This window comes from Mesoplodon mirus (genome assembly GCF_964341445.2).
Source record: "Mesoplodon mirus genome assembly, contig: HAP1_SCAFFOLD_1239, whole genome shotgun sequence".
NCBI classification, from domain to species: domain Eukaryota; kingdom Metazoa; phylum Chordata; class Mammalia; order Artiodactyla; family Ziphiidae; genus Mesoplodon; species Mesoplodon mirus.
In genome coordinates, this window is record NW_028294843.1 from 54728 (window position 1) to 80925 (window position 26198).

At 43.9% G+C, this 26198-nt stretch overlaps 1 pseudogene across 1 annotated transcript in view; it reads left to right on the plus strand.

The window, feature by feature from the left end:
* The window catches only part of LOC309797925 (zinc finger protein 541-like), a 66612-nt pseudogene extending 46920 nt beyond the window's left edge, over window positions 1–19692 (plus strand). The window contains exons 6-8 of the transcript in view: window positions 16306–16465; window positions 16623–16790; window positions 17672–19692. The product of the transcript in view is annotated as a zinc finger protein 541-like (transcript). The remainder of the gene's footprint in view (window positions 1–16305; window positions 16466–16622; window positions 16791–17671) is intronic.
* Window positions 19693–26198: the final 6506 nt, after the last annotated feature.

Consider the following 26198-nt stretch of genomic DNA (forward strand, 5'->3'; position numbering starts at 1 on the left):
TGCTCTGCAGCAGTTATTTCCACTATTTTATCTTCCACCTCACTTATCCGTTCTTCTGCCTCAGTTATTCTGCTATTGATCCCATCTAGAGTATTTTTCATTTCACTTATTGTGTTTTTAATCGATGCTTGATTCATCTTTAGTTCTTCTAGGTCCTTGTTAACTGTTTCTTGCATTTTGTCTATTCTATTTCCAAGATTTTGGATCTTGGAAATAGAATCTTGGATCATCTTTACCATCATTATTGTGAATTCTTTTTCAGGTAGACTGCCTATTACCTCTTCATTTGTTAGGTCTGGTGGGTTTTTATGTTGCTCCTTCTCCTGCTGTGTGTTTTTCTGTCTTCTCATTTTGCTTATGTTACTGTGTTTGGGGTCTCCTTTTTGCAGGCTGCAGGTTCGTAGTTCCCGTTGTTTTTGGTGTCTGTCCCCAGTGGCTAAGGTTGGTTTAGTGGGTTGTGTAGGCTTCCTGGTGGAGGGGACTAGTGCCTGTGTTCTGGTGGATGAGGCTGGATCTTGTCTTTCTGGTGGGCAGGTCCAGGTCTGGTGGTGTGTTTTGGGGTGTCTGCGGACTTTTTATGATTTTAGGCCACCTCTCTGCTAATGGGTGGCATTGTGTTCCTGTCTTGCTAGTTGTCTGGCATAGGGTGTCCAGCACTGTAGCTTGCTGGTCATTGAGTGAAGCTGGGTGCTGGTGTTGAGATGGAGAGAGATCTCTGGAAGATTTTCGCCGTTTGATATTATGTGGAGCTGGGAGGTCTCTTGTGGACCAGTGTCCTGAAGTTGGCTCTCCCACCTCAGAGGCACAGCACTGACTCCTGGCTCCTCAATCTGGGATGATTTGTTGTCTATTCATGTATTCCACAGATGCAGGGTACATCAAGTTGATTGTGGAGCTTTAATCCGCTGCTTCTGAGGCTGCTGGGAGAGGTTTCCCTTTCTCTTCTTTGTTCTCACAGCTCCTGGGTCTCAGCTTTGGATTTGGCCCCGCCTCTGCGTGTAGGTCGCCGGAGGGCGTCTGTTCTTCGCTCAGACAGGACAGGGTTAAAGGAGCAGCCTCTTCGGGGACTGTGGCTCACTCAGGCCGGGCGGCAGGGAGGGGCACGGAGTGCGGGGCGAGCCTGCAGCGGCAGAGGCCGGCGTGACGTTGCACCAGCCCGAGGCGCGCCGTGCGTTCTCCCAGGGAAGCCGCCCCTGGATCCCGGGACCCCGGTAGTGGCGGGCTGCACAGGCTCCCGGCAGGGCGGTGTGGACAGTGACCTGCGCTCGTACACAGGCCTCTTGGCGGCGGCAGCAGCGGCCCCAGCGTCCCACGCCCGTCACTGGGCTCCGCGCTTTCAGCCGTCTGTGGAGCTCCTTTAAGCAGCGCTCTTAATCCCCTCTCCTCGCGCACCAGGAAACCAAGAGGGAAGAAAAAGTCTCTTGCCTCTTCGGCAGCTCCAGAGTTTTCCCGGACTCCCTCTCGGCTAGCTGTGGCACATTAGCCCCGTTCAGGCTGAGTTCTCGCCGCCAGCCCCAGTCCTCTCCCTGCGCTCTGCCCGAAGCCCGAGCCTCAGCTTCCAGCGCCGCCCGCCCCAGCGGGCGAGCAGACAAGCCTCTCGGGCTGGAGAGTGCCGCTCGGCACCGATCCTCTGTGCGGGAATCTCTCCGCTTTGCCCTACCCAGGTATGTGGGGAGTTTCTTGCCTTTTGGGAGGTCTGGGATCTTCTGCCAGCGTTCAGTAGGTGTTCTGTAGGAGGTGTTCCACGTGTAGCTGTATTTCTGGTGTATCCGTCAGAAGTTGTAAGTTTTGATGAAGTCCAACATGTCTGTCTTTTGTTTGGTTTTGGAGTCATCCAAGAAACCACTGCTTACTCCCGGGTCACCAAGAATTATACCTGTGTTTTCTTCCAAGTCTTATAGTTTTCACTCTTGCATCTCATTTCTGATATGTTGGCTCAGATGTATTTTCGTCTTCAGGGTGGAAATATCTACCGGGTCCCCCACCCGATGAAGGAGGAGAACATGGCGTGTGGCTGGTAAGTTCCGAAGCCCCTCGGGAATCCTCTGGTGGCTTTGATGTGCTGGCCCTGGGTGAGCGAGCTCTGGATGCTTCACTCCTGAAGGGGTGAGCACCAGGCCACGGGGAATCGGGGGCATCATCTCCATTTCTTTAGGGTTCGTCCAAAGCTGTCAGAGGATCAGTGTTTGGGGACAGAGTCCCATTCTCCCTTTCTTCCCCACAGTAACCAGCACAATGGTGGTCCCACAGACTGGGCAGAGCCAAGGAGCACTTACGTCTGCAAGAATTGCAGCCAGATGTTATATACAGAGAGAGGGCTGAGCAGCCACATGTGTTTTCACAGCGACCAGTGGCCGTCACCTCGAGGGAAGCAGGAGCCGCAGGTGAAGGGGCTCGAAGCTGCCATTCATCTCAGGATGGAGCCGTCCTCCTGCGGGGAGCCTGGCTGGGGGCCGGGAGTCAGGGCTGTGCTGCTCTGGAGAGGCCCCTTTCTCCCTACGTACTGTGTCTCTTAAAGGGCTGGCTCTTCTCTGTGTGTAGGTGTGTGGCATGGAGTTTTGCAAGCCACGAAGACAGGTGCTGAGGCCGGAGGGGGACAGGCAGAGTTCCCCGAGAGCCAGGAAGTCCTTGGACAACATGACCGCCGCCCCTTTGGTGGTCCCTGTGTCGGTGCCTGTGGCTCCAGCGAACCATCCCCCGGGGAGCAAGGTGGGTGCACTTCCTTCCAGCTGCTTTCCAGCTGCCAGTGGGAGCTGTGAGAAAAGCCCCCAAATCCTGACTCCATAAGAGCTTGATTTGCGTGTTCATTCATCCATTCAACCTCCAGTGAACTTCTTTTGTGCCTGGCCCTGTGCTGGGCAGGGCTGGGGACACTGCAGCGACCACAACAGGCCTGCCCCCGTCTCCTGGGGCTCCCAGCCCAGCGGGGTAGATAGACCCATCCCCGGACACTGACGACCCAGAACGGGCCGGGCTGGGAGAGGGAGCTGTAGGAGCCCCGAGGGCACCAGAGACCCTGCCTGAGGAAGGGGGTGTTGCAGCTGAGAGCTGGAGGGTGAGGAGGGGTAAGATGGGCAGAGAGGAGGGGAGATTGCGTGGAGGTAAGAGCGAGTGTAGCAAGCTCAAGCCGTCGTCTCTTCAGCCTGTGCTGGAAGACCCCACCTGGAGAAGTCCATGCTGGACTCGGGTACGGGGTGCATGGAGCCCACTGTTTGTCTCCCAGGAGCTGCTGTCATTTTGAGGGCAACAGGTTTTCCTTTTGTCATGCTGTTGCATCCGTCTGGCCCCCACACTTTAAGTGCCAGTCACTTTAACAACGGACATGAGTTTCCAAAATGGTCTGAGTGAGGGCCTCTCCTTGCGGGGTGTGGGTGCCTGAGAAGGCCCCAGCCTCAAACATCGCCCGGCTTAGGGTCTGGAGTCTGGCTCAGGCGTGGTGGCCCTGCCCGGCTTCCTGTGCTGAGGACTCTTTGCACGGCCATGCTGGGTGTGCGTCTGGCTGGTCAGTACCCTTTCCCACTCTCAGGCCATCTTGAGGACTGAGCTGTGGGGCCGGTGGCCTCAGGTGACCCCTGTGGTTCTGAAGTCTCTTCTTCTCCAGGGACAGGAGAAGGACGGGGAAGAGAGAGACAGGAGAGCAGCCAACACAGGAAGCGGAAGAAGCTCCCACGGCCCAAGGCACTGCTCATCCCTCCTCCGCCCTCCATGTCTGGGGAGCTGGGCCCGGGAGGATGCCGCCAGAGCTGCCTGTGCTCGCCCGTGTTCCTGGTGGACCGTCTCCTGAAGGGAGTGTCCCAGTGCCCTGCCTACACGCCGCCCCCGATGCTCAGCCCCATCCGGGAGGGCTCTGGGCTGTATTTCAACACTCTGTGTTCCACATCTGCCCGGGCCCGTCCCGACAGGCTCATCAGCGCCATGCTTGGTGAGTGAGCTTGATCACCCCATGATAGGCCTGTGGGGGGCCAGACCCCCGCCCCCTGTAGAATTCGGTCCAGCCATTCCCTCTGGCCTACGCTTGGGTCTGGTCTGGGTGTCCTGTTGCTGTTCAGAACTATCCCAGGACCATCTGGGACCAGCAGCCTTCTAGGTGCTTATAATTTTGTAGCCAGAAAGAAAATAGACGCAATTTAGCCTAACCACCATTCTGCCTGCCCTTTCGAGTAATTGTTTAAACAGCTTTATTGAGGTATAATTCACATGCCATATGAATCACCCATTTAAAGTGTACAGTGATTTTTTAGTGTATTCTTAGGATTGTACACCCATCCCACAATCTAGTTCTAGAGCATTTTCATCACCCCAGAAGATTATATCCACGAGCGGTGACACACAGGCCCTGTAGCCCCCAGCTCCTCTGCCCTGGGCAACCACCAGTCTACCAACCTACTTTTTCTATGGGTCTCCCTATTCTGGACATTTCATATACTTGGGATCATACAATATGTGCCATTCTGTGTCTAGTTTGTTCACTTAGAATAATGTTGTCAAGGTTCATCCATGTTGTACCATGCATCAGTGCTTCATTTCTTTTTATGGATGAATGATATTCCATTCTCTGGAGAGACAACATTTTATTTATCCATTCATCAGTTGAGGGGCATTTGGGTTGTTTTCGTCCTTTGGCTATTGCAAATAGTGCTGTTAAGAACATTTATGTATAAGTTGTTTTTGGACATAAGTCCTCATTTCTCTTGGGTATACAGCTCAGAGTGGAATTGCTGGGTCAAAGGGTAACTATGTCTAACCGTTTAAGGAACTGCCGGACTGTTTTCCAAAATGGCCGGGTCATTTTAAATTTCCACCAGCATTGTATGAAAGTTCCAGTTTCTCCACATCCTTGCTAAACACTTCTTATCTGTCTTTTTCATTATAACCATCCTAGTGGGTGTAAAGTGGTAGCTCGTTGTGGGGTGTTTGTTTATTTGTTTGTTTGTTTGTTTTGCGGTACGTGGGCCTCTCAGTGTTTGTGGCCTCGCCCGTTGTGGAGCACAGGCTCCGGATGCGCAGGCTCAGCGACCATGGCTCTCGGGCCCAGCCGCACCGCAGCAAGCGGGATCCTCCCGGACCGGGGCACGAACCTGCGTCCCCTGCATCGGCAGGCGGACTCTCAACCACTGCGCCACCAGGGAAGCCCCCTCATTGTGGTTTTGATTTACATTTCCCTGATGGCTAACGATGTTGAGCATCTTTCCATGTGCTTATTATCCATTTGTATATCTTCTCGGGAGAAATGTCTGCTCAGATCCTTTGCCCATTTTTTAAATTGAATTCTTATCTTTTTATCATTGAGTTGTCTCAGTTCCTTATATAGTCTGGATGCAAGCCCCTTATCAGATATATGATTTGCAAATTCTCTCCAATTTTGTGGGTTGTCCTTTCATTTTATTTATGATATGGTTTGCAGTACACAAGTTTTTAATTTTGATGAAGTCCAACTTATTCTTAGGCCTGCGATCAATCTTTAGTGAACTTTTATATACTGTATGAGGTAGGAGTCCAAATTTATTCTTTTGCATGTATGTATCAGTTCTTCCAGCACTTGAAAATACTGTTCTTTTCTCATTGAATAGTCTTGGTACTTTGTTTTGTTTTGTTTTCTTTTGCGGTACACGGGCCTCTCACTGTTGTGGCACTCCCGTTGCGGGGCACAGGCTCCGGACGCGCAGGCTCAGTGGCCACGGCTCACGGACCCAGCTGCTCCGCGGCACGTGGGATCTTCCCAGACCGGGGCACAAACCCATGTCCCCTGCATCGCCAGGCAGACTCTCAACCACTGCGCCACCAGGGAAGCCCTGTCTTGGTACCTTTGTGGAAAATCAGTTGACCATAAATGATTTGAGATTTTTCTTCTTTTTTAATACAGGCATTTTACAGCTATAGATTTCCTTCTGAACATTGCTTTAGCTACATTTTGTAAGTTTTAGTATGTTGTGTTTTTATATTCATTCAGCTAAAGTATTTTCTAATTTATCATTCCACTTCTTGTTTAACACACTGACTATTAAAGAGTGTGTTGCTTAATTTTCACATATTTGTGAATTTTCCAAATTGCTGCCTTTTATTGATTTGTAATCTAATTCTCTTGTGGTCAGAGAACATACTTTGTTTCTTTTTCAATTGAATTTATTTAATTTTTTTTTATTTGTTTGGCTGTGCTGTGTGGTTTGCAGGATCTTAGTTCCCCCACCAGGGATCGAACCCATGCCCCCTGCAGCGGAAGCGTGGAGTCCTAATGACTGGACCGCCAGGGAATTCCCTTAAATTTATTTTAAAATTTAAAATTTATTGAGGCATGTTATATGGGCTAGAATCTGGTCTGTCTTGAAGAATGTTCCCTGTGAATTTGAGAAGAATGTATTCTACTGATGTTTGGTGGAATGCTGTATTTTGTCTGTTTTGTCTAGTTAGTTTCAATTTCCTTGTTGATCTTCTGCCTAGCTGCCCTATCCACTGTTGAAAGTATTGAAATCTCCAACTATTATTTTGTAATGGTTTATTTCATCCTTCAGTTCTGTCGTTTGTTGCTTGGTGTATTTTGGGGTTCTGTTTTTAGGTGTGTATATGTTTGTAATTGTCACATCTTCCTCACGGCTTGACCTTTTACCATTATGATGTGATTGTGACTTCATTTGTCATTACTACAATAATTTTATCATTATCTCTGGTAATATTTTTTTGTTTTAAAGTCTAATGTGCCTGACATCAGTATAGTCATTCCATTCTCTTTTTTGGTTGTTGTTTTCTTGGTATATATTTTTCTCTTCTTTTACTTTCAGCCTATTTGTGTCTTTGAAAATAAAGCATGTTACCTCTAGACACCATTAGTTGGATCATGTGTTTTTTTATCCAGTCTTAGAAACTCTGCCTTTTGGCTTGGTTTGTTTAATCCATTCTTGTTTACTGTTATATTGATATGGTTGCATTTACATCTGCCATTTTGCTTTCTATTTTCTATATGTTACATGTCTTTTTCTCCCTCTGTTCCTCCTTTCCTGCTTTCTTTTGTATTGTGTAACATTTTAATTCTGTTAATTTTTCACTTTTTCTTAGTCATTTCTTAGTGGTTGCTCTAGGACTTAAAATATATGTCTTATCAGAATCTGTTAGGATGTGTAATAACTCACTAACAATGAAATATAGAAACACTGCTCCTATCTAGCTCTCTTCCTTCTAACTCTTTTGCTATTATATGTGAGAGACCCAGTAATACCTTACTGGTCATGTTTCTTGCTTTATATACTTTTATTTCGTGTAAAAACACTGAGAGAATAAAGGAAAACAAGCATGATTTATAGAGGTTGTTATATTAACCTTCTTATTGACCATTTCTGATCTCTTCATTTATTCTTGTGGATTTGAGTTACTGTCTGAGGTGATATTCCTTTACTCCAATGCAGCTGTGCTCCTTGTGCAGTTACTGTCACATATATTATATTTCTATATGTTAGAGGCCCACAATACATATTGTTTTATGCAGTTATTTTTTAAGGCACTTAAGAAAAGAAAAGAAATATGTAATCATACTGATTTTTATAGTTACCCATATTTACTAGCGCTTCGCTTTTTTTTTTTTTTTTTTTGGTTTGGATTCAAGTTACCATCTGATGTCATTTGCTTTCAATCTGAAGGACTTTCTTTACTATTTATTTTTATTAGGCATGTATAATTCACATACCATACAATTCATCCCTTTAAAGTATAGAATTCAATGGTTTTTAGTATATTCACAGAGCTGTGCAACCATCACTACCATCAGTTTTCAGAAATTTTCATCATCCCCAAAAGAAGCCCTGTACTTATTAGCAGTCCCTCCTTTCCATCCTCCCCATCCCCAGCCATGGGTAACGACTAATCTACTTTGTCTCTATCGATGTGGCTATCCTGCATATTTCATATGAGTGGAATCATACAGTATGTGGTCCTTTATGAATGCCTTCTTTTAGTTAGCATGATGTTTTTACGTTTCATCCACGTTGCACTATGTATCAGTACTTTGTTCCATTTTGCGGGCTGAATAATATTTCACCTTTAATATTTCTTGTAAGAGAGGTCTGCCAGCAACAGGTATTCTCAGTTTTTATTTATCTGGGAATGTCTTTATTTTACCTTCATTTTTGCAAGATAATTTGCTGAATATAAGATACTTGGTTGACACTCTTTTACTTTCAGTAATTTGAATATATTATGCCATTGCCTTGTAACCTACATCGTTTCTGTTAAGAAGTTAGCTGTTAATTTTACTGTAGTGCCCTTGTATGTAACAAATTGTTTTTCCCTTTTTGCTTTCAAGATCTTATCTTTATTTTTGCTTTCCAGATTTTGCCTATGTTATGTCTGGATGTAGATCTCTTTGTGTTCATCTTTCTTGGAGTTTATAGAGTTTGCTGGATATACATATTGTTTTTCATCAACTTTGGGAAATTTTCAGCCATTAATACTTTAAATATTCTGTCCCTTTCTCCCCTCTTTCTGGTACTCCCACTACATATATATTGTTGCATGTAATGACATCTCACATTTCTCTGAGGCTCTCTTCACTTTCCTACATTGTTTTTCTCTCTGTTCTTCAGATTTCATAGTCTCCATTGTTCTATCTTCAGGTTTGCTGATCGTTTCTTCTGCCAGCTCAGATGTACTGTTGAGCCTTATTTTGGTTATTGTACTTTTTAAACCCCTGAATTATTTCCATTTGGTTCTTCTTTTTTTTTCTTTTTTGACTACATCACACAGCATGCAGGATCTTAGTTCCTCGACTAGGGATCAAACCCATGCCCCCTGCAGTGGAGGCGTGGAGTCTTAACCACTGGACCCCCAGGGAAGTCCACATTTGTTTCTTTTTAAAAAAATAATTTCCATCTCTTGATGGCATTTTCTCTTTGATGAGAAATTTTTATTTTATCTTACTTTAATTCTTTAAGCATGGGAGCCAGGGGAAGAAGAAGCCCCCATCTCCTTGGCTGCACCTACCTGGGTAGAGCTTCCATTACAAAGAGCTGGGGGCTAGGTGGGTAAGGGAGTGGGCCATGGCTCCAGTGCCACAGACTCTCACTGTTCTTCCCAAGATTTAGTGGATTTTCTTGAATGAGTATTTCTTAAAATGCTGTATGCCTTTAGGACAACTTGCAGAGACTTTGGCTTACTGTCCTTTTTTTTTTTTTTAATGATTTTTATCAGTAAATGTGTTGTTTTGCCGAGTTCCTTACTCTACTTTTTCAGAAGTCTTATCCCCCTTCCATGCAATCTCTTTTTTATGCAGATATTTTAACAGCTTTATTGAGATATAACTAGCATACAAGAAACTGCACATCTATAAAGTATAGTATTTTTTTTCTTTATAACAGATTTAATCAGCTATACATATACATATGTTCCCATATCCCCTCCCTTTTGCGTCTCCCTCCCACCCTCCCTATCCCACCCCTCCAGGCGGTCACAAAGCACCGAGCTGATCTCCCTGTGCTATGCGGCTGCTTCCCACTAGCTACCTACCTTACGTTTGGTAGTGTATATATGTCCATGCCGCTCTTTCACTTTGTCACAGCTTACCCTTCCTCCTCCCCATATCCTCAAGTCCATTCTCTGGTAGGTCTGTGTCTTTATTCCTGTCTTACCCCTATGTTCTTCATGACATTTTTTTTCTTAAATTCCATATATATGTGTCAGCATACAGTATTTGTCTTTCTCTTTCTGACTTACTTCACTCTGTATGACAGACTCTAGGTCTATCCACCTCATTACAAATAGCTCAATTTCATTTCTTTTTATGGCTGAGTAATATTCCATTGTATATATGTGCCACATCTTCTTTATCCATTCATCCGATGATGGACACTTAGGTTGTTTCCATCTCCGGGCTATTGTAAATAGGGCTGCTATGAACATTTTGGTACATGTCTCTTTTTGAATTATGGTTTTCTCAGGGTATATGCCCAGTAGTGGGATTGCTGGGTCATATGGTAGTTCTATTTGTAGTTTTTTAAGGAACCTCCATACCGTTCTCCATAGTGGCTGTACCAATTCACATTCCCACCAGCAGTGCAAGAGTGTTCCCTTTTTTCCACACCCTCTCCAGCATTTATTGTTTCTAGATGTTTTGATGATGGCCATTCTGACTGGTGTGAGATGATATCTCATTGTAGTTTTGATTTGCATTTCTCTAATGAGTAAAGATGTTGAGCATCCTTTCATGTGTTTGTTGGCAGTCTGTATATCTTCTGTGGAGAAATGTCTGTTTAGGTCTTCTGCCCATATTTGGATTGGGTTGTTTGTTTTTTTGTTATTGAGCTGCATGAGCTGCTTATAAATTGTGGAGATTAATCCTTTGTCAGTTGCTTCATTTGCAAATATTTTCTCCCATTCTGAGGGTTGTCTGTTGGTCTTGTTTATGGTTTCCTTTGCTGTGCCAAAGCTTTGAAGTGTCATTAGGTCCCATGTGTTTATTTTTGTCTTTATTTCCATTTCTCTAGGAGGTGGGTCAAAAAGGATCTTGCTGTGATTTATGTCATAGAGTGTTCTGCCTATGTTTTCCTCTAAGAGTTTGATAGTGTCTGGCCTTACATTTAGGTCTTTAATCCATTCTGAGCTTATTTTTGTGTATGGTGTTAGGGAGTGATCTAATCTCATACTTTTACATGTCCCTGTCCAGTTTTCCCAGCACCACTTATTGAAGAGACTGTCCTTTCTCCACTGTACATTCCTGGCTCCTTTATCAAAGATAAGGTGACCATATGTCCGTGGGTTTATCTCTGGGCTTTCTATCCTGTTCCATTGATCTATCCTTCTGTTTTTGTGCCAGTACCATACTGTCTTGATTACTGTAGCTTTGTAGTATAGTCTGAAGTCAGGGAGCCTGAGTCCTCCAGCTCCATTTTTCGTTCTCAAGATTGCTTTGGCTATTCGGGGTCTTTTGTGTTTCCATACAAATTGTGAAATTTTTTGTTCTAGTTCTGTGAAAAATGCCAGTGGTAGTTTGATAGGGATTGCATTGAATCTGTAGATTGCTTTGGGTAGTAGAGTCATTTTCACAATGTCGATTCTTCCAATCCAAGAACATGGTACATCTCTCCATCTATTTGTATCATCTTTAATTTCTTTCATCAGTGTCTTATAATTTTCTGCATACAGGTCTTTTGTCTCCTTAGGTAGGTTTATTCCTAGATATTTTATTCTTTTTGTTGCGATGGTAAATGGGAGTGTTTCCTTGATTTCACTTTCAGATTTTTCATCATTAGTATATAGGAATGCCAGAGATTTCTGTGCATTAATTTTGTATCCTGCAACTTTACCAACTTCATTGATGAGCTCTAGTAGTTTTCTGGTAGCATCTTTAGGATTCTCTATGTATAGTATCATGTCATCTGCAAACAGTGACAGCTTTACTTCTTCTTTTCCGATTTGGATTCCTTTTATTTCCTTTTCTTCTCTGATTGCTGTGGCTAAACCTTCCAAAACTATGTTGACTAAGAGTGGTGAGAGTGGGCAACCTTGTCTTGTTCCTGATCTTAGTGGAAATGGTTTCAGTTTTTCACCATTGAGGACGATGCTGGCTGTGGGTTTGTCATATATGGCCTTTATTATGTTGAGGAAAGTTCCCTCTATGCCTACTTTCTGCAGGGTTTTTATCCTAAATGGATGTTGAATTTTGTCGAAAGCTTTCTCTGCACCTATTGAGATGATCGTATGGTTTTTCTCCTTCAATTTGTTAATATGGTGTATCACGTTGATTGATTTGCGTATATTGAAGAATCCTTGCATTCCTGGAATAAACCCCACTTGATCATGGTGTATGATCCTTTTAATGTGCTGTTGGATTCTGTTTGCTAGTATTTTGTTGAGGATTTTTGCATCTATGTTCATCAGTGATATTGGCCTGTAGTTTTCTTTCTTTGTGACATCCTTGTCTGGTTTTGGTATCAAGGTGATGGTGGCCTCGTAGAATGAGTTTGGGAGTGTTCCTCCCTCTGCTCTATTTTGGAAGAGTTTGAGAAGGATAGGTGTTAGCTCTTCTCTAAATGCTTGATAGAATTCGCCTGTGAAGCCATCTGGTCCTGGGCTTTTTTGTTTGTTGGAAGATTTTTTATCACAGTTTCAATTTCAGTGCTTGTGATTGGTCTGTTCATATTTTCTATTTCTTCCTGATTCAGTCTTGGCAGGTTGTGCATTTCTAAGAGTTTGTCCATTTCTTCCAGGTTGTCCATTTTATTGGCATAGAGTTGCTTATAGTCATCTCTCATGATCTTTTTTGTATTTCTGCAGTGTCAGTTGTTACTTCTCCTTTTTCATTTCTAATTCTATTGATTTGAGTCTTCTCCCTTTTTTTCTTGATGAGTCTGGCTAATGGTTTATCAATTTTGTTTACCTTCTCAAAGAACCAGCTTTTAGTTTTATTGATCTTTGCTATCGTTTCCTTCATTTCTTTTTCAGTTATTTCTGATCTGATTTCTATGATTTCTCTCCTTCTGCTAACTTTGGGATGTTTTTGTTCTTCTTTCTCTAATTGCTTTAGGTGCAAGGTTAGGTTGTTTATTCGAGATGTTTCCTGTTTCTTAAGGTGGGATTGTATTGCTATAAACTTCCCTCTTAGAACTGCTTTTGCTGCATCCCATAGGTTTTGGGTCGTCGTGTCTCCATTGTCATTTGTTTCTAGGTATTTTTAAATTTCCTCTTTGATTTCTTCAGTGATCACTTCGTTATTAAGTAGTGTATTGTTTAGCCTCCATGTGTTTGTATTTTTTACAGCTCTTTTCCTGTGATTGACATCTAGTCTCATAGCATTGTGGTCGGAAAAGATACTTGATACAATTTCAATTTTCTTAAATGTACCAAGGCTTGATTTGTGACCCAAGATATGATCTATCCTGGAGAATGTTCCATGAGCACTTGAGGAAAATGTGTATTCTGTTGTTTTTGGATGGAATGTGCTATAAATATCAATTAAGTCCATCTTGTTTAATGTATCATTTAAAGCTTGTGTTTCCTTATTTATTTTCATTTTGGATGATCTGTCCATTGGTGAAAGTGGGGTGTTAAAGTCCCCTACTATGAGTGTGTTACTGTCGATGTCTCCTTTTATGGCTGTTAGTATTTGCCTTATGTATTGAGGTGCTCCTATGTTGGGTGCATAAATATTTACAATTGTTATATCTTCTTCTTGGATCGATCCCTTGATCATTATGTAGTGTCCTTCTTTGTCTCTTGTAGTAGTCTTTATTTTAAAGTCTATTTTGTCTGATATGAGACTTGCTACTCTAGCTTTCCTTTGGTTTCCATTTGCATGGAATATCTTTTTCCATCCCCTTACTTTCAGTCTGTATGTGTCTCTAGGTCTGAAGTGGGTCTCTTGTAGACAGCATATATATGGGTCTTGTTTTTGTATCCATTCAGCCAATCTGTGTCTTTTGGTGGGAGCATTTAGTCCATTTACATTTAAGGTAATTATCGATATGTATGTTCCTATTCCCATTTTCTTAATTGTTTTGGGTTCGTTATTGTAGGTCTTTTCCTTCTGTTGTGTTTCTTGCCTAGAGAAGTTCCTTTAGCATTTGTTGTAAAGCTGGTTTGGTGGTGCTGAACTCTCTCAGCTTTTGCTTGTCTGTAACCGTTTTAATTTCTCCATCCAATCTGAATGAGATCCTTGCTGGGTAGGGTAATCTTGGTTGCAGGTTTTTCTCCTTCATCACTTTAATTATGTCCTGCCACTCCCTTCTGGCTTGTAGAGTTTCTGCTGAGAGATCAGCTGTTATCTTGATGGGGATTCCCTTGTGTGTTATTTGTTGTTTTTGCCTTGCTGCTTTTCATATGATTTCTTTGTGTTTAATTTTTGACAGTTTGATTAATATGTGTCTTGGCGTATTTCTCCTTGGATTTATTCTGTATGGGACTCTCTGTGCCTCCTGGACTTGATTAACTATTTCCTTTCCCGTATTAGGGAAGTTTTCAACTAGAATCTCTTCAAATATTTTCTCAGTCCCTTTCTTTTTCTCTTCTTCTTCTGGAACCCCTATAATTCGAATGTTGGTGCGTTTAATGTTGTCCCAGAGGTCTCTGAGACTGTCCTCTGTTCTTTTCATTCTTTTTTCTTTATTTTGCTCTGCAGCAGTTATTTCCACTATTTTATCTTCCACCTCACTTATCCGTTCTTCTGCCTCAGTTATTCTGCTATTGATCCCATCTAGAGTATTTTTCATTTCACTTATTGTGTTTTTAATCGATGCTTGATTCATCTTTAGTTCTTCTAGGTCCTTGTTAACTGTTTCTTGCATTTTGTCTATTCTATTTCCAAGATTTTGGATCTTGGAAATAGAATCTTGGATCATCTTTACCATCATTATTGTGAATTCTTTTTCAGGTAGACTGCCTATTACCTCTTCATTTGTTAGGTCTGGTGGGTTTTTATGTTGCTCCTTCTCCTGCTGTGTGTTTTTCTGTCTTCTCATTTTGCTTATGTTACTGTGTTTGGGGTCTCCTTTTTGCAGGCTGCAGGTTCGTAGTTCCCGTTGTTTTTGGTGTCTGTCCCCAGTGGCTAAGGTTGGTTTAGTGGGTTGTGTAGGCTTCCTGGTGGAGGGGACTAGTGCCTGTGTTCTGGTGGATGAGGCTGGATCTTGTCTTTCTGGTGGGCAGGTCCAGGTCTGGTGGTGTGTTTTGGGGTGTCTGTGGACGTTTTATGATTTTAGGCCACCTCTCTGCTAATGGGTGGCATTGTGTTCCTGTGTTGCTAGTTGTTTGGCATAGGGTGTCCAGCACTGTAGCTTGCTGGTCGTTGAGTGAAGCTGGGTGCTGGTGTTGAGATGGAGAGAGACCTCTGGAAGATTTTCGCCGTTTGATATTATGTGGAGCTGGGAGGTCTCTTGTGGACCAGTGTCCTGAAGTTGGCTCTCCCACCTCAGAGGCACAGCAGTGACTCCTGGCTCCTCAATCTGGGATGATTTGTTGTCTATTCATGTATTCCACAGATGCAGGGTACATCAAGTTGATTGTGGAGCTTTAATCTGCTGCTTCTGAGGCTGCTGGGAGAGGTTTCCCTTTCTCTTCTTTGTTCTCACAGCTCCTGGGTCTCAGCTTTGGATTTGGCCCCGCCTCTGCGTGTAGGTCGCCGGAGGGCGTCTGTTCTTCGCTCAGACAGGACAGGGTTAAAGGAGCAGCCTCTTCGGGGACTGTGGCTCACTCAGGCCGGGCGGGAGGGAGGGGCACGGAGTGCGGGGCGAGCCTGCAGCGGCAGAGGCCCGCGTGACGTTGCACCAGCCCGAGGCGCGCCGTGCGTTCTCCCAGGGAAGCCGCCCCTGGATCCCGGGACCCCGGTAGTGGCGGGCTGCACAGGCTCCCGGCAGGGCGGTGTGGACAGTGACCTGCGCTCGCACACAGGCCTCTTGGCGGCGGCAGCAGCGGCCCCAGCGTCCCACGCCCGTCACTGGGCTCCGCGCTTTCAGCCGTCTGTGGAGCTCCTTTAAGCAGCGCTCTTAATCCCCTCTCCTCGCGCACCAGGAAACCAAGAGGGAAGAAAAAGTCTCTTGCCTCTTCGGCAGCTCCAGAGTTTTCCCGGACTCCCTCTCGGCTAGCTGTGGCACATTAGCCCCCTTCAGGCTGAGTTCTCGCCGCCAGCCCCAGTCCTCTCCCTGCGCTCTGCCCGAAGCCCGAGCCTCAGCTTCCAGCGCCGCCCGCCCCAGCGGGCGAGCAGACAAGCCTCTCGGGCTGGTGAGTGCCGCTCGGCACCGATCCTCTGTGCGGGAATCTCTCCGCTTTGCCCTACCCAGGTATGTGGGGAGTTTCTTGCCTTTTGGGAGGTCTGGGATCTTCTGCCAGCGTTCAGTAGGTGTTCTGTAGGAGGTGTTCCACGTGTAGCTGTATTTCTGGTGTATCCGTCAGAAGTTGTAAGTTTTGATGAAGTCCAACATGTCTGTCTTTTGTTTGGTTTTGGAGTCATCCAAGAAACCACTGCTTACTCCCGGGTCACCAAGAATTATACCTGTGTTTTCTTCCAAGTCTTATAGTTTTCACTCTTGCATCTCATTTCTGATATGTTGGCTCAGATTTTCGTCTTCAGGGTGGAAATATCTACCGGGTCCCCCACCCGATGAAGGAGGAGAACATGGCGTGTGGCTGGTAAGTTCCGAAGCCCCTCGGGAATCCTCTGGTGGCTTTGATGTGCTGGGCCTGGGTGAGCGAGCTCTGGATGCTTCACTCCTGAAGGGGTGAGCACCAGGCCACGGGGAATCGGGGGCATCATCCCCATTTCTTTAGGGTTCGTCCAAAGCTGTCAGAGGATCAGTGTTTGGGGACAGAGTCCCATTCTCCCTTTCTTCCCCACAGTAACCAGCACAATGGTGGTCCCACAGACTGGGCAGAGCCAAGGAGCACTTACGTCTGCAAGAATTGCAGCCAGATGTTTTATACAGAGAGAGGGCTGAGCAGCCACATGTGTTTTCACAGCGACCAGTGGCCGTCACCTCGAGGGAAGCAGGAGCCGCAGGTGAAGGGGCTCGAAGCTGCCATTCATCTCAGGATGGAGCCGTCCTCCTGCGGGGAGCCTGGCTGGGGGCCGGGAGTCAGGGCTGTGCTGCTCTGGAGAGGCCCCTTTCTCCCTACGTACTGTGTCTCTTAAAGGGCTGGCTCTTCTCTGTGTGTAGGTGTGTGGCATGGAGTTTTGCAAGCCACGAAGACAGGTGCTGAGGCCGGAGGGGGACAGGCAGAGTTCCCCGAGAGCCAGGAAGTCCTTGGACAACATGACCACCGCCCCTTTGGTGGTCCCTGTGTCGGTGCCTGTGGCTCCAGCGAACCATCCCCCGGGGAGCAAGGTGGGTGCACTTCCTTCCAGCTGCTTTCCAGCTGCCAGTGGGAGCTGTGAGAAAAGCCCCCAAATCCTGACTCCATAAGAGCTTGATTTGCGTGTTCATTCATCCATTCAACCTCCAGTGAACTTCTTTTGTGTCTGGGCAGGGCTGGGGACACTGCAGCGACCACAACAGGCCTGCCCCCGTCTCCTGGGGCTCCCAGCCCAGCGGAGTAGATAGACCCATCCCCGGACACTGACGACCCAGAACGGGCTGGGCTGGGAGAGGGAGCTGTAGGAGCCCCGAGGGCACCAGAGACCCTGCCTGAGGAAGGGGGTGTTGCAGCTGAGAGCTGGAGGATGAGGAGGGGTAAGATGGGCAGAGAGGAGGGGAGATTGCGTGGAGGTAAGAGCGAGTGTAGCAAGGTCAAGCCGTCGTCTCTTCAGCCTGTGCTGGAAGACCCCACCTGGAGACGTTCATGCTGGACTCGGGTACGGGGTGCATGGAGCCCACTGTTTGTCTCCCAGGAGCTGCTGTCATTTTGAGGGCAACAGGTTTTCCTTTTGTCATGCTGTTGCATCCGTCTGGCCCCCACACTTTAAGTGCCAGTCACTTTAACAACGGACATGAGTTTCCAAAATGGTCTGAGTGAGGGCCTCTCCTTGCGGGGTGTGGGTGCCTGAGAAGGCCCCAGCCTCAAACATCGCCCGGCTTAGGGTCTGGAGTCTGGCTCAGGCGTGGTGGCCCTGCCCGGCTTCCTGTGCTGAGGACTCTTTGCACGGCCATGCTGGGTGTGCGTCTGGCTGGTCAGTACCCTTTCCCACTCTCAGGCCATCTTGAGGACTGAGCTGTGGGGCCGGTGGCCTCAGGTGACCCCTATGGTTCTGAAGTCTCTTCTTCTCCAGGGACAGGAGAAGGACGGGGAAGAGAGAGACAGCAAGGAGAGCAGCCAACACAGGAAGCGGAAGAAGCTCCCACGGCCCAAGGCACTGCTCATCCCTCCTCCGCCCTCCATGTCTGGGGAGCCGGGCCCGGGAGGATGCCGCCAGAGCTGCCTGTGCTCGCCCGTGTTCCTGGTGGACCGTCTCCTGAAGGGACTGTCCCAGTGCCCTGCCTACACGCCGCCCCCGATGCTCAGCCCCATCCGGGAGGGCTCTGGGCTGTATTTCAACACTCTGTGTTCCACATCTGCCCGGGCCCGTCCCGACAGGCTCATCAGCGCCATGCTTGGTGAGTGAGCTTGATCACCCCATGATAGGCCTGTGGGGGGCCAGACCCCCGCCCCCTGTAGAATTCGGTCCAGCCATTCCCTCTGGCCTACGCTTGGGTCTGGTCTGGGTGTCCTGTTGCTGTTCAGAACTATCCCAGGACCATCTGGGACCAGCAGCCTTCTAGGTGCTTATAACTTTGTAGCCAGAAAGAAAATAGACGCAATTTAGCCTAACCACCCTTCTGCCTGCCCTTTCGAGTAATTGTTTAAACAGCTTTATTGAGGTATAATTCACATGCCATATGAATCACCCATTTAAAGTGTACAGTGATTTTTTAGTGTATTCTTAGGATTGTACACCCATCCCACAATCTAGTTCTAGAGCATTTTCATCACCCCAGAAGATTATATCCACGAGCGGTGACACACAGGCCCTGTAGCCCCCAGCTCCTCTGCCCTGGGCAACCACCAGTCTACCAACCTACTTTTTCTATGGGTCTCCCTATTCTGGACATTTCATATACTTGGGATCATACAATATGTGCCATTCTGTGTCTAGTTTGTTCACTTAGAATAATGTTGTCAAGGTTCATCCATGTTGTACCATGCATCAGTGCTTCATTTCTTTTTATGGATGAATGATATTCCATTCTCTGGAGAGACAACATTTTATTTATCCATTCATCAGTTGAGGGGCATTTGGGTTGTTTTCGTCCTTTGGCTATTGCAAATAGTGCTGTTAAGAACATTTATGTATAAGTTGTTTTTGGACATAAGTCCTCATTTCTCTTGGGTATACAGCTCAGAGTGGAATTGCTGGGTCAAAGGGTAACTATGTCTAACCGTTTAAGGAACTGCCGGACTGTTTTCCAAAATGGCTGGGTCATTTTAAATTTCCACCAGCATTGTATGAAAGTTCCAGTTTCTCCACATCCTTGCTAAACACTTCTTATCTGTCTTTTTCATTATAACCATCCTAGTGGGTGTAAAGTGGTAGCTCGTTGTGGGGTGTTTGTTTATTTGTTTGTTTGTTTGTTTTGCGGTACGTGGGCCTCTCAGTGTTTGTGGCCTCGCCCGTTGTGGAGCACAGGCTCCGGATGCGCAGGCTCAGCGACCATGGCTCTCGGGCCCAGCCGCACCGCAGCAAGCGGGATCCTCCCGGACCGGGGCACGAACCTGCGTCCCCTGCATCGGCAGGCGGACTCTCAACCACTGCGCCACCAGGGAAGCCCCCTCATTGTGGTTTTGATTTACATTTCCCTGATGGCTAACGATGTTGAGCATCTTTCCATGTGCTTATTATCCATTTGTATATCTTCTCGGGAGAAATGTCTGCTCAGATCCTTTGCCCATTTTTTAAATTGAATTCTTATCTTTTTATCATTGAGTTGTCTCAGTTCCTTATATAGTCTGGATGCAAGCCCCTTATCAGATATATGATTTGCAAATTCTCTCCAATTTTGTGGGTTGTCCTTTCATTTTATTTATGATATGGTTTGCAGTACACAAGTTTTTAATTTTGATGAAGTCCAACTTATTCTTAGGCCTGCGATCAATCTTTAGTGAACTTTTATATACTGTATGAGGTAGGAGTCCAAATTTATTCTTTTGCATGTATGTATCAGTTCTTCCAGCACTTGAAAATACTGTTCTTTTCTCATTGAATAGTCTTGGTACTTTGTTTTGTTTTGTTTTCTTTTGCGGTACACGGGCCTCTCACTGTTGTGGCACTCCCGTTGCGGGGCACAGGCTCCGGACGCGCAGGCTCAGTGGCCACGGCTCACGGACCCAGCTGCTCCGCGGCACGTGGGATCTTCCCAGACCGGGGCACAAACCCATGTCCCCTGCATCGCCAGGCAGACTCTCAACCACTGCGCCACCAGGGAAGCCCTGTCTTGGTACCTTTGTGGAAAATCAGTTGACCATAAATGATTTGAGATTTTTCTTCTTTTTTAATACAGGCATTTTACAGCTATAGATTTCCTTCTGAACATTGCTTTAGCTACATTTTGTAAGTTTTAGTATGTTGTGTTTTTATATTCATTCAGCTAAAGTATTTTCTAATTTATCATTCCACTTCTTGTTTAACACACTGACTATTAAAGAGTGTGTTGCTTAATTTTCACATATTTGTGAATTTTCCAAATTGCTGCCTTTTATTGATTTGTAATCTAATTCTCTTGTGGTCAGAGAACATACTTTGTTTCTTTTTCAATTGAATTTATTTAATTTTTTTTTATTTGTTTGGCTGTGCTGTGTGGTTTGCAGGATCTTAGTTCCCCCACCAGGGATCGAACCCATGCCCCCTGCAGCGGAAGCGTGGAGTCCTAATGACTGGACCGCCAGGGAATTCCCTTAAATTTATTTTAAAATTTAAAATTTATTGAGGCATGTTATATGGGCTAGAATCCGGTCTGTCTTGAAGAATGTTCCATGTGAATTTGAGAAGAATGTATTCTACTGATGTTTGGTGGAATGCTGTATTTTGTCTGTTTTGTCTAGTTAGTTTCAATTTCCTTGTTGATCTTCTGCCTAGCTGCCCTATCCACTGTTGAAAGTATTGAAATCTCCAACTATTATTTTGTAATGGTTTATTTCATCCTTCAGTTCTGTCGTTTGTTGCTTGGTGTATTTTTGGGTTCTGTTTTTAGGTGTGTATATGTTTGTAATTGTCACATCTTCCTCACGGCTTGACCTTTTACCATTATGATGTGATTGTGACTTCATTTGTCATTACTACAATAATTTTATCATTATCTCTGGTAATATTTTTTTGTTTTAAAGTCTAATGTGCCTGACATCAGTATAGTCATTCCATTCTCTTTTTTGGTTGTTGTTTTCTTGGTATATATTTTTCTCTTCTTTTACTTTCAGCCTATTTGTGTCTTTGAAAATAAAGCATGTTACCTCTAGACACCATTAGTTGGATCATGTGTTTTTTTATCCAGTCTTAGAAACTCTGCCTTTTGGCTTGGTTTGTTTAATCCATTCTTGTTTACTGTTATATTGATATGGTTGCATTTACATCTGCCATTTTGCTTTCTATTTTCTATATGTTACATGTCTTTTTCTCCCTCTGTTCCTCCTTTCCTGCTTTCTTTTGTATTGTGTAACATTTTAATTCTGTTAATTTTTCACTTTTTCTTAGTCATTTCTTAGTGGTTGCTCTAGGACTTAAAATATATGTCTTATCAGAATCTGTTAGGATGTGTAATAACTCACTAACAATGAAATATAGAAACACTGCTCCTATCTAGCTCTCTTCCTTCTAACTCTTTTGCTATTATATGTGAGAGACCCAGTAATACCTTACTGGTCATGTTTCTTGCTTTATATACTTTTATTTCGTGTAAAAACACTGAGAGAATAAAGGAAAACAAGCATGATTTATAGAGGTTGTTATATTAACCTTCTTATTGACCATTTCTGATCTCTTCATTTATTCTTGTGGATTTGAGTTACTGTCTGAGGTGATATTCCTTTACTCCAATGCAGCTGTGCTCCTTGTGCAGTTACTGTCACATATATTATATTTCTTTATGTTAGAGGCCCACAATACATATTGTTTTATGCAGTTATTTTTTAAGGCACTTAAGAAAAGAAAAGAAATATGTAATCATACTGATTTTTATAGTTACCCATATTTACTAGCGCTTCGCTTTTTTTTTTTTTTTTTGGTTTGGATTCAAGTTACCATCTGATGTCATTTGCTTTCAATCTGAAGGACTTTCTTTACTATTTATTTTTATTAGGCATGTATAATTCACATACCATACAATTCATCCCTTTAAAGTATAGAATTCAATGGTTTTTAGTATATTCACAGAGCTGTGCAACCATCACTACCATCAGCTTTCAGAAATTTTCATCATCCCCAAAGGAAGCCCTGTACTTATTAGCAGTCCCTCCTTTCCATCCTCCCCATCCCCAGCCATGGGTAACGACTAATCTACTTTGTCTCTATCGATGTGGCTATCCTGCATATTTCATATGAGTGGAATCATACAGTATGTGGTCCTTTATGAATGCCTTCTTTTAGTTAGCATGATGTTTTTACGTTTCATCCACGTTGCACTATGTATCAGTACTTTGTTCCATTTTGCGGGCTGAATAATATTTCACCTTTAATATTTCTTGTAAGAGAGGTCTGCCAGCAACAGGTATTCTCAGTTTTTATTTATCTGGGAATGTCTTTATTTTACCTTCATTTTTGCAAGATAATTTGCTGAATATAAGATACTTGGTTGACACTCTTTTACTTTCAGTAATTTGAATATATTATGCCATTGCCTTGTAACCTACATCGTTTCTGTTAAGAAGTTAGCTGTTAATTTTACTGTAGTGCCCTTGTATGTAACAAATTGTTTTTCCCTTTTTGCTTTCAAGATCTTATCTTTATTTTTGCTTTCCAGATTTTGCCTATGTTGTGTCTGGATGTAGATCTCTTTGTGTTAATCTTTCTTGGAGTTTATAGAGTTTGCTGGATATACATATTGTTTTTCATCAACTTTGGGAAATTTTCAGCCATTAATACTTTAAATATTCTGTCCCTTTCTCCCCTCTTTCTGGTACTCCCACTACATATATATTGTTGCATTTAATGACATCTCACATTTGTCTGAGGCTCTCTTCACTTTCCTACATTGTTTTTCTCTCTGTTCTTCAGATTTCATAGTCTCCATTGTTCTATCTTCAGGTTTGCTGATCGTTTCTTCTGCCAGCTCAGATGTACTGTTGAGCCTTATTTTGGTTATTGTACTTTTTTAACCCCTGAATTATTTCCATTTGGTTCTTCTTTTTTTTTCTTTTTTGACTACATCACACAGCATGCAGGATCTTAGTTCCTCGACTAGGGATCAAACCCATGCCCCCTGCAGTGGAGGCGCGGAGTCTTAACCACTGGACCCCCAGGGAAGTCCACATTTGTTTCTTTTTAAAAAAATAATTTCCATCTCTTGATGGCATTTTCTCTTTGATGAGAAATTTTTATTTTATCTTACTTTAATTCTTTAAGCATGGGAGCCAGGGGAAGAAGAAGCCCCCATCTCCTTGGCTGCACCTACCTGGGTAGAGCTTCCGTTACAAAGAGCTGGGGGATAGGTGGGTCAGGGAGTGGGCCATGGCTCCAGTGCCACAGACTCTCACTGTTCTTCCCAAGATTTAGTGGATTTTCTTGAATGAGTATTTCTTAAAATGCTGTATGCCTTTAGGACAACTTGCAGAGACTTTGGCTTACTGTTCTTTTTTTTTTTTTAATGATTTTTATCAGTAAATGTGTTGTTTTGCCGAGTTCCTTACTGTACTTTTTCAGAAGTCTTATCCCCCTTCCATGCAATCTCTTTTTTATGCAGATATTTTAACAGCTTTATTGAGATATAGCTAGCATACAAGAAACTGCACATCTATAAAGTATAGTATTTTTTTTCTTTATAACAAATTTAATCAGCTATACATATACATATGTTCCCATATCCCCTCCCTTTTGCGTCTCCCTCCCACCCTCCCTATCCCACCCCTCCAGGCGGTCACAAAGCACCGAGCTGATCTCCCTGTGCTATGCGGCTGCTTCCCACTAGCTATCTACCTTACGTTTGGTAGTGTATATATGTCCATGCCGCTCTTTCACTTTGTCACAGCTTACCCTTCCCCCTCCCCATATCCTCAAGTCCATTCTCTGGTAGGTCTGTGTCTTTATTCCTGTCTTACCCCTATGTTCTTCATGACATTTTTTTTTCTTAAACTCCATATATATGTGTCAGCATACAGTATTTCTCTTTCTCTTTCTGACTTACTTCACTCTGTATGACAGACTCTAGGTCCATCCACCTCATTACAAATAGCTCAATTTCATTTCTTTTTATGGCTGAGTAATATTCCATTGTATATATGTGCCACATCTTCTTTACCCATTCATCCGATGATGGACACTTAGGTTGTTTCCATCTCTGGGCTATTGTAAATAGGGCTGCTATGAACATTTTGGTACATGTCTCTTTTTGAATTATGGTTTTCTCAGGGTATATGCCCAGTAGTGGGATTGCTGGGTCGTATGGTAGTTCTATTTGTAGTTTTTTAAGGAACCTCCATACCGTTCTCCATAGTGGCTGTACCAATTCACATTCCCACCAGCAGTGCAAGAGTGTTCCCTTTTTTCCACACCCTCTCCAGCATTTATTGTTTCTAGATGTTTTGATGATGGCCATTCTGACTGGTGTGAGATGATATCTCATTGTAGTTTTGATTTGCATTTCTCTAATGAGTAAAGATGTTGAGCATCCTTTCATGTGTTTGTTGGCAGTCTGTATATCTTCTGTGGAGAAATGTCTGTTTAGGTCTTCTGCCCATTTTTGTTTTTTTTTTTTTTTTTTTTTTTTTTTCTTAAATTTATTTTATTTTTTTGCTTTATAACAAATTTAATCAGTTATACATATACATATGTTTCCATATCCCCTCCCTTTTGCGTCTCCCTCCCACCCTCCCTATCCCACCCCTCCAGGCGGTCACAAAGTACCGAGCTGATCTCCCTGTGCTATGCGGCTGCTTCCCACTAGCTATCTACCTCACGTTTGGTAGTGTATATATGTCCATGCCGCTCTTTCACTTTGTCACAGCTTACCCTTCCCCCTCCCCATATCCTCAAGTCCATTCTCTAGTAGGTCTGTGTCTTTATTCCTGTCTTACCCCTATGTTCTTCATGACATTTTTTTTTCTTAAATTCCATATATATGTGTTAGCATACAGTATTTGTCTTTCTCTTTCTGACTTACTTCACTCTGTATGACAGACTCTAGGTCTATCCACCTCATTACAAATAGCTCAATTTCATTTCTTTTTATGGCTGAGTAATATTCCATTGTATATATGTGCCACATCTTCTTTATCCATTCATCCGATGATGGACACTTAGGTTGTTTCCATCTCCGGGCTATTGTAAATAGGGCTGCTATGAACATTTTGGTACATGTCTCTTTTTGAATTATGGTTTTCTCAGGGTATATGCCCAGTAGTGGGATTGCTGGGTCATATGGTAGTTCTATTTGTAGTTTTTTAAGGAACCTCCATACCGTTCTCCATAGTGGCTGTACCAATTCACATTCCCACCAGCAGTGCAAGAGTGTTCCCTTTTTTCCACACCCTCTCCAGCATTTATTGTTTCTAGATGTTTTGATGATGGCCATTCTGACTGGTGTGAGATGATATCTCATTGTAGTTTTGATTTGCATTTCTCTAATGAGTAAAGATGTTGAGCATCCTTTCATGTGTTTGTTGGCAGTCTGTATATCTTCTGTGGAGAAATGTCTGTTTAGGTCTTCTGCCCATATTTGGATTGGGTTGTTTGTTTTTTTGTTATTGAGCTGCATGAGCTGCTTATAAATTGTGGAGATTAATCCTTTGTCAGTTGCTTCATTTGCAAATATTTTCTCCCATTCTGAGGGTTGTCTGTTGGTCTTGTTTATGGTTTCCTTTGCTGTGCCAAAGCTTTGAAGTGTCATTAGGTCCCATGTGTTTATTTTTGTCTTTATTTCCATTTCTCTAGGAGGTGGGTCAAAAAGGATCTTGCTGTGATTTATGTCATAGAGTGTTCTGCCTATGTTTTCCTCTAAGAGTTTGATAGTGTCTGGCCTTACATTTAGGTCTTTAATCCATTCTGAGCTTATTTTTGTGTATGGTGTTAGGGAGTGATCTAATCTCATACTTTTACATGTCCCTGTCCAGTTTTCCCAGCACCACTTATTGAAGAGACTGTCCTTTCTCCACTGTACATTCCTGGCTCCTTTATCAAAGATAAGGTGACCATATGTCCGTGGGTTTATCTCTGGGCTTTCTATCCTGTTCCATTGATCTATCCTTCTGTTTTTGTGCCAGTACCATACTGTCTTGATTACTGTAGCTTTGTAGTATAGTCTGAAGTCAGGGAGCCTGAGTCCTCCAGCTCCATTTTTCGTTCTCAAGATTGCTTTGGCTATTCGGGGTCTTTTGTGTTTCCATACAAATTGTGAAATTTTTTGTTCTAGTTCTGTGAAAAATGCCAGTGGTAGTTTGATAGGGATTGCATTGAATCTGTAGATTGCTTTGGGTAGTAGAGTCATTTTCACAATGTCGATTCTTCCAATCCAAGAACATGGTACATCTCTCCATCTATTTGTATCATCTTTAATTTCTTTCATCAGTGTCTTATAATTTTCTGCATACAGGTCTTTTGTCTCCTTAGGTAGGTTTAT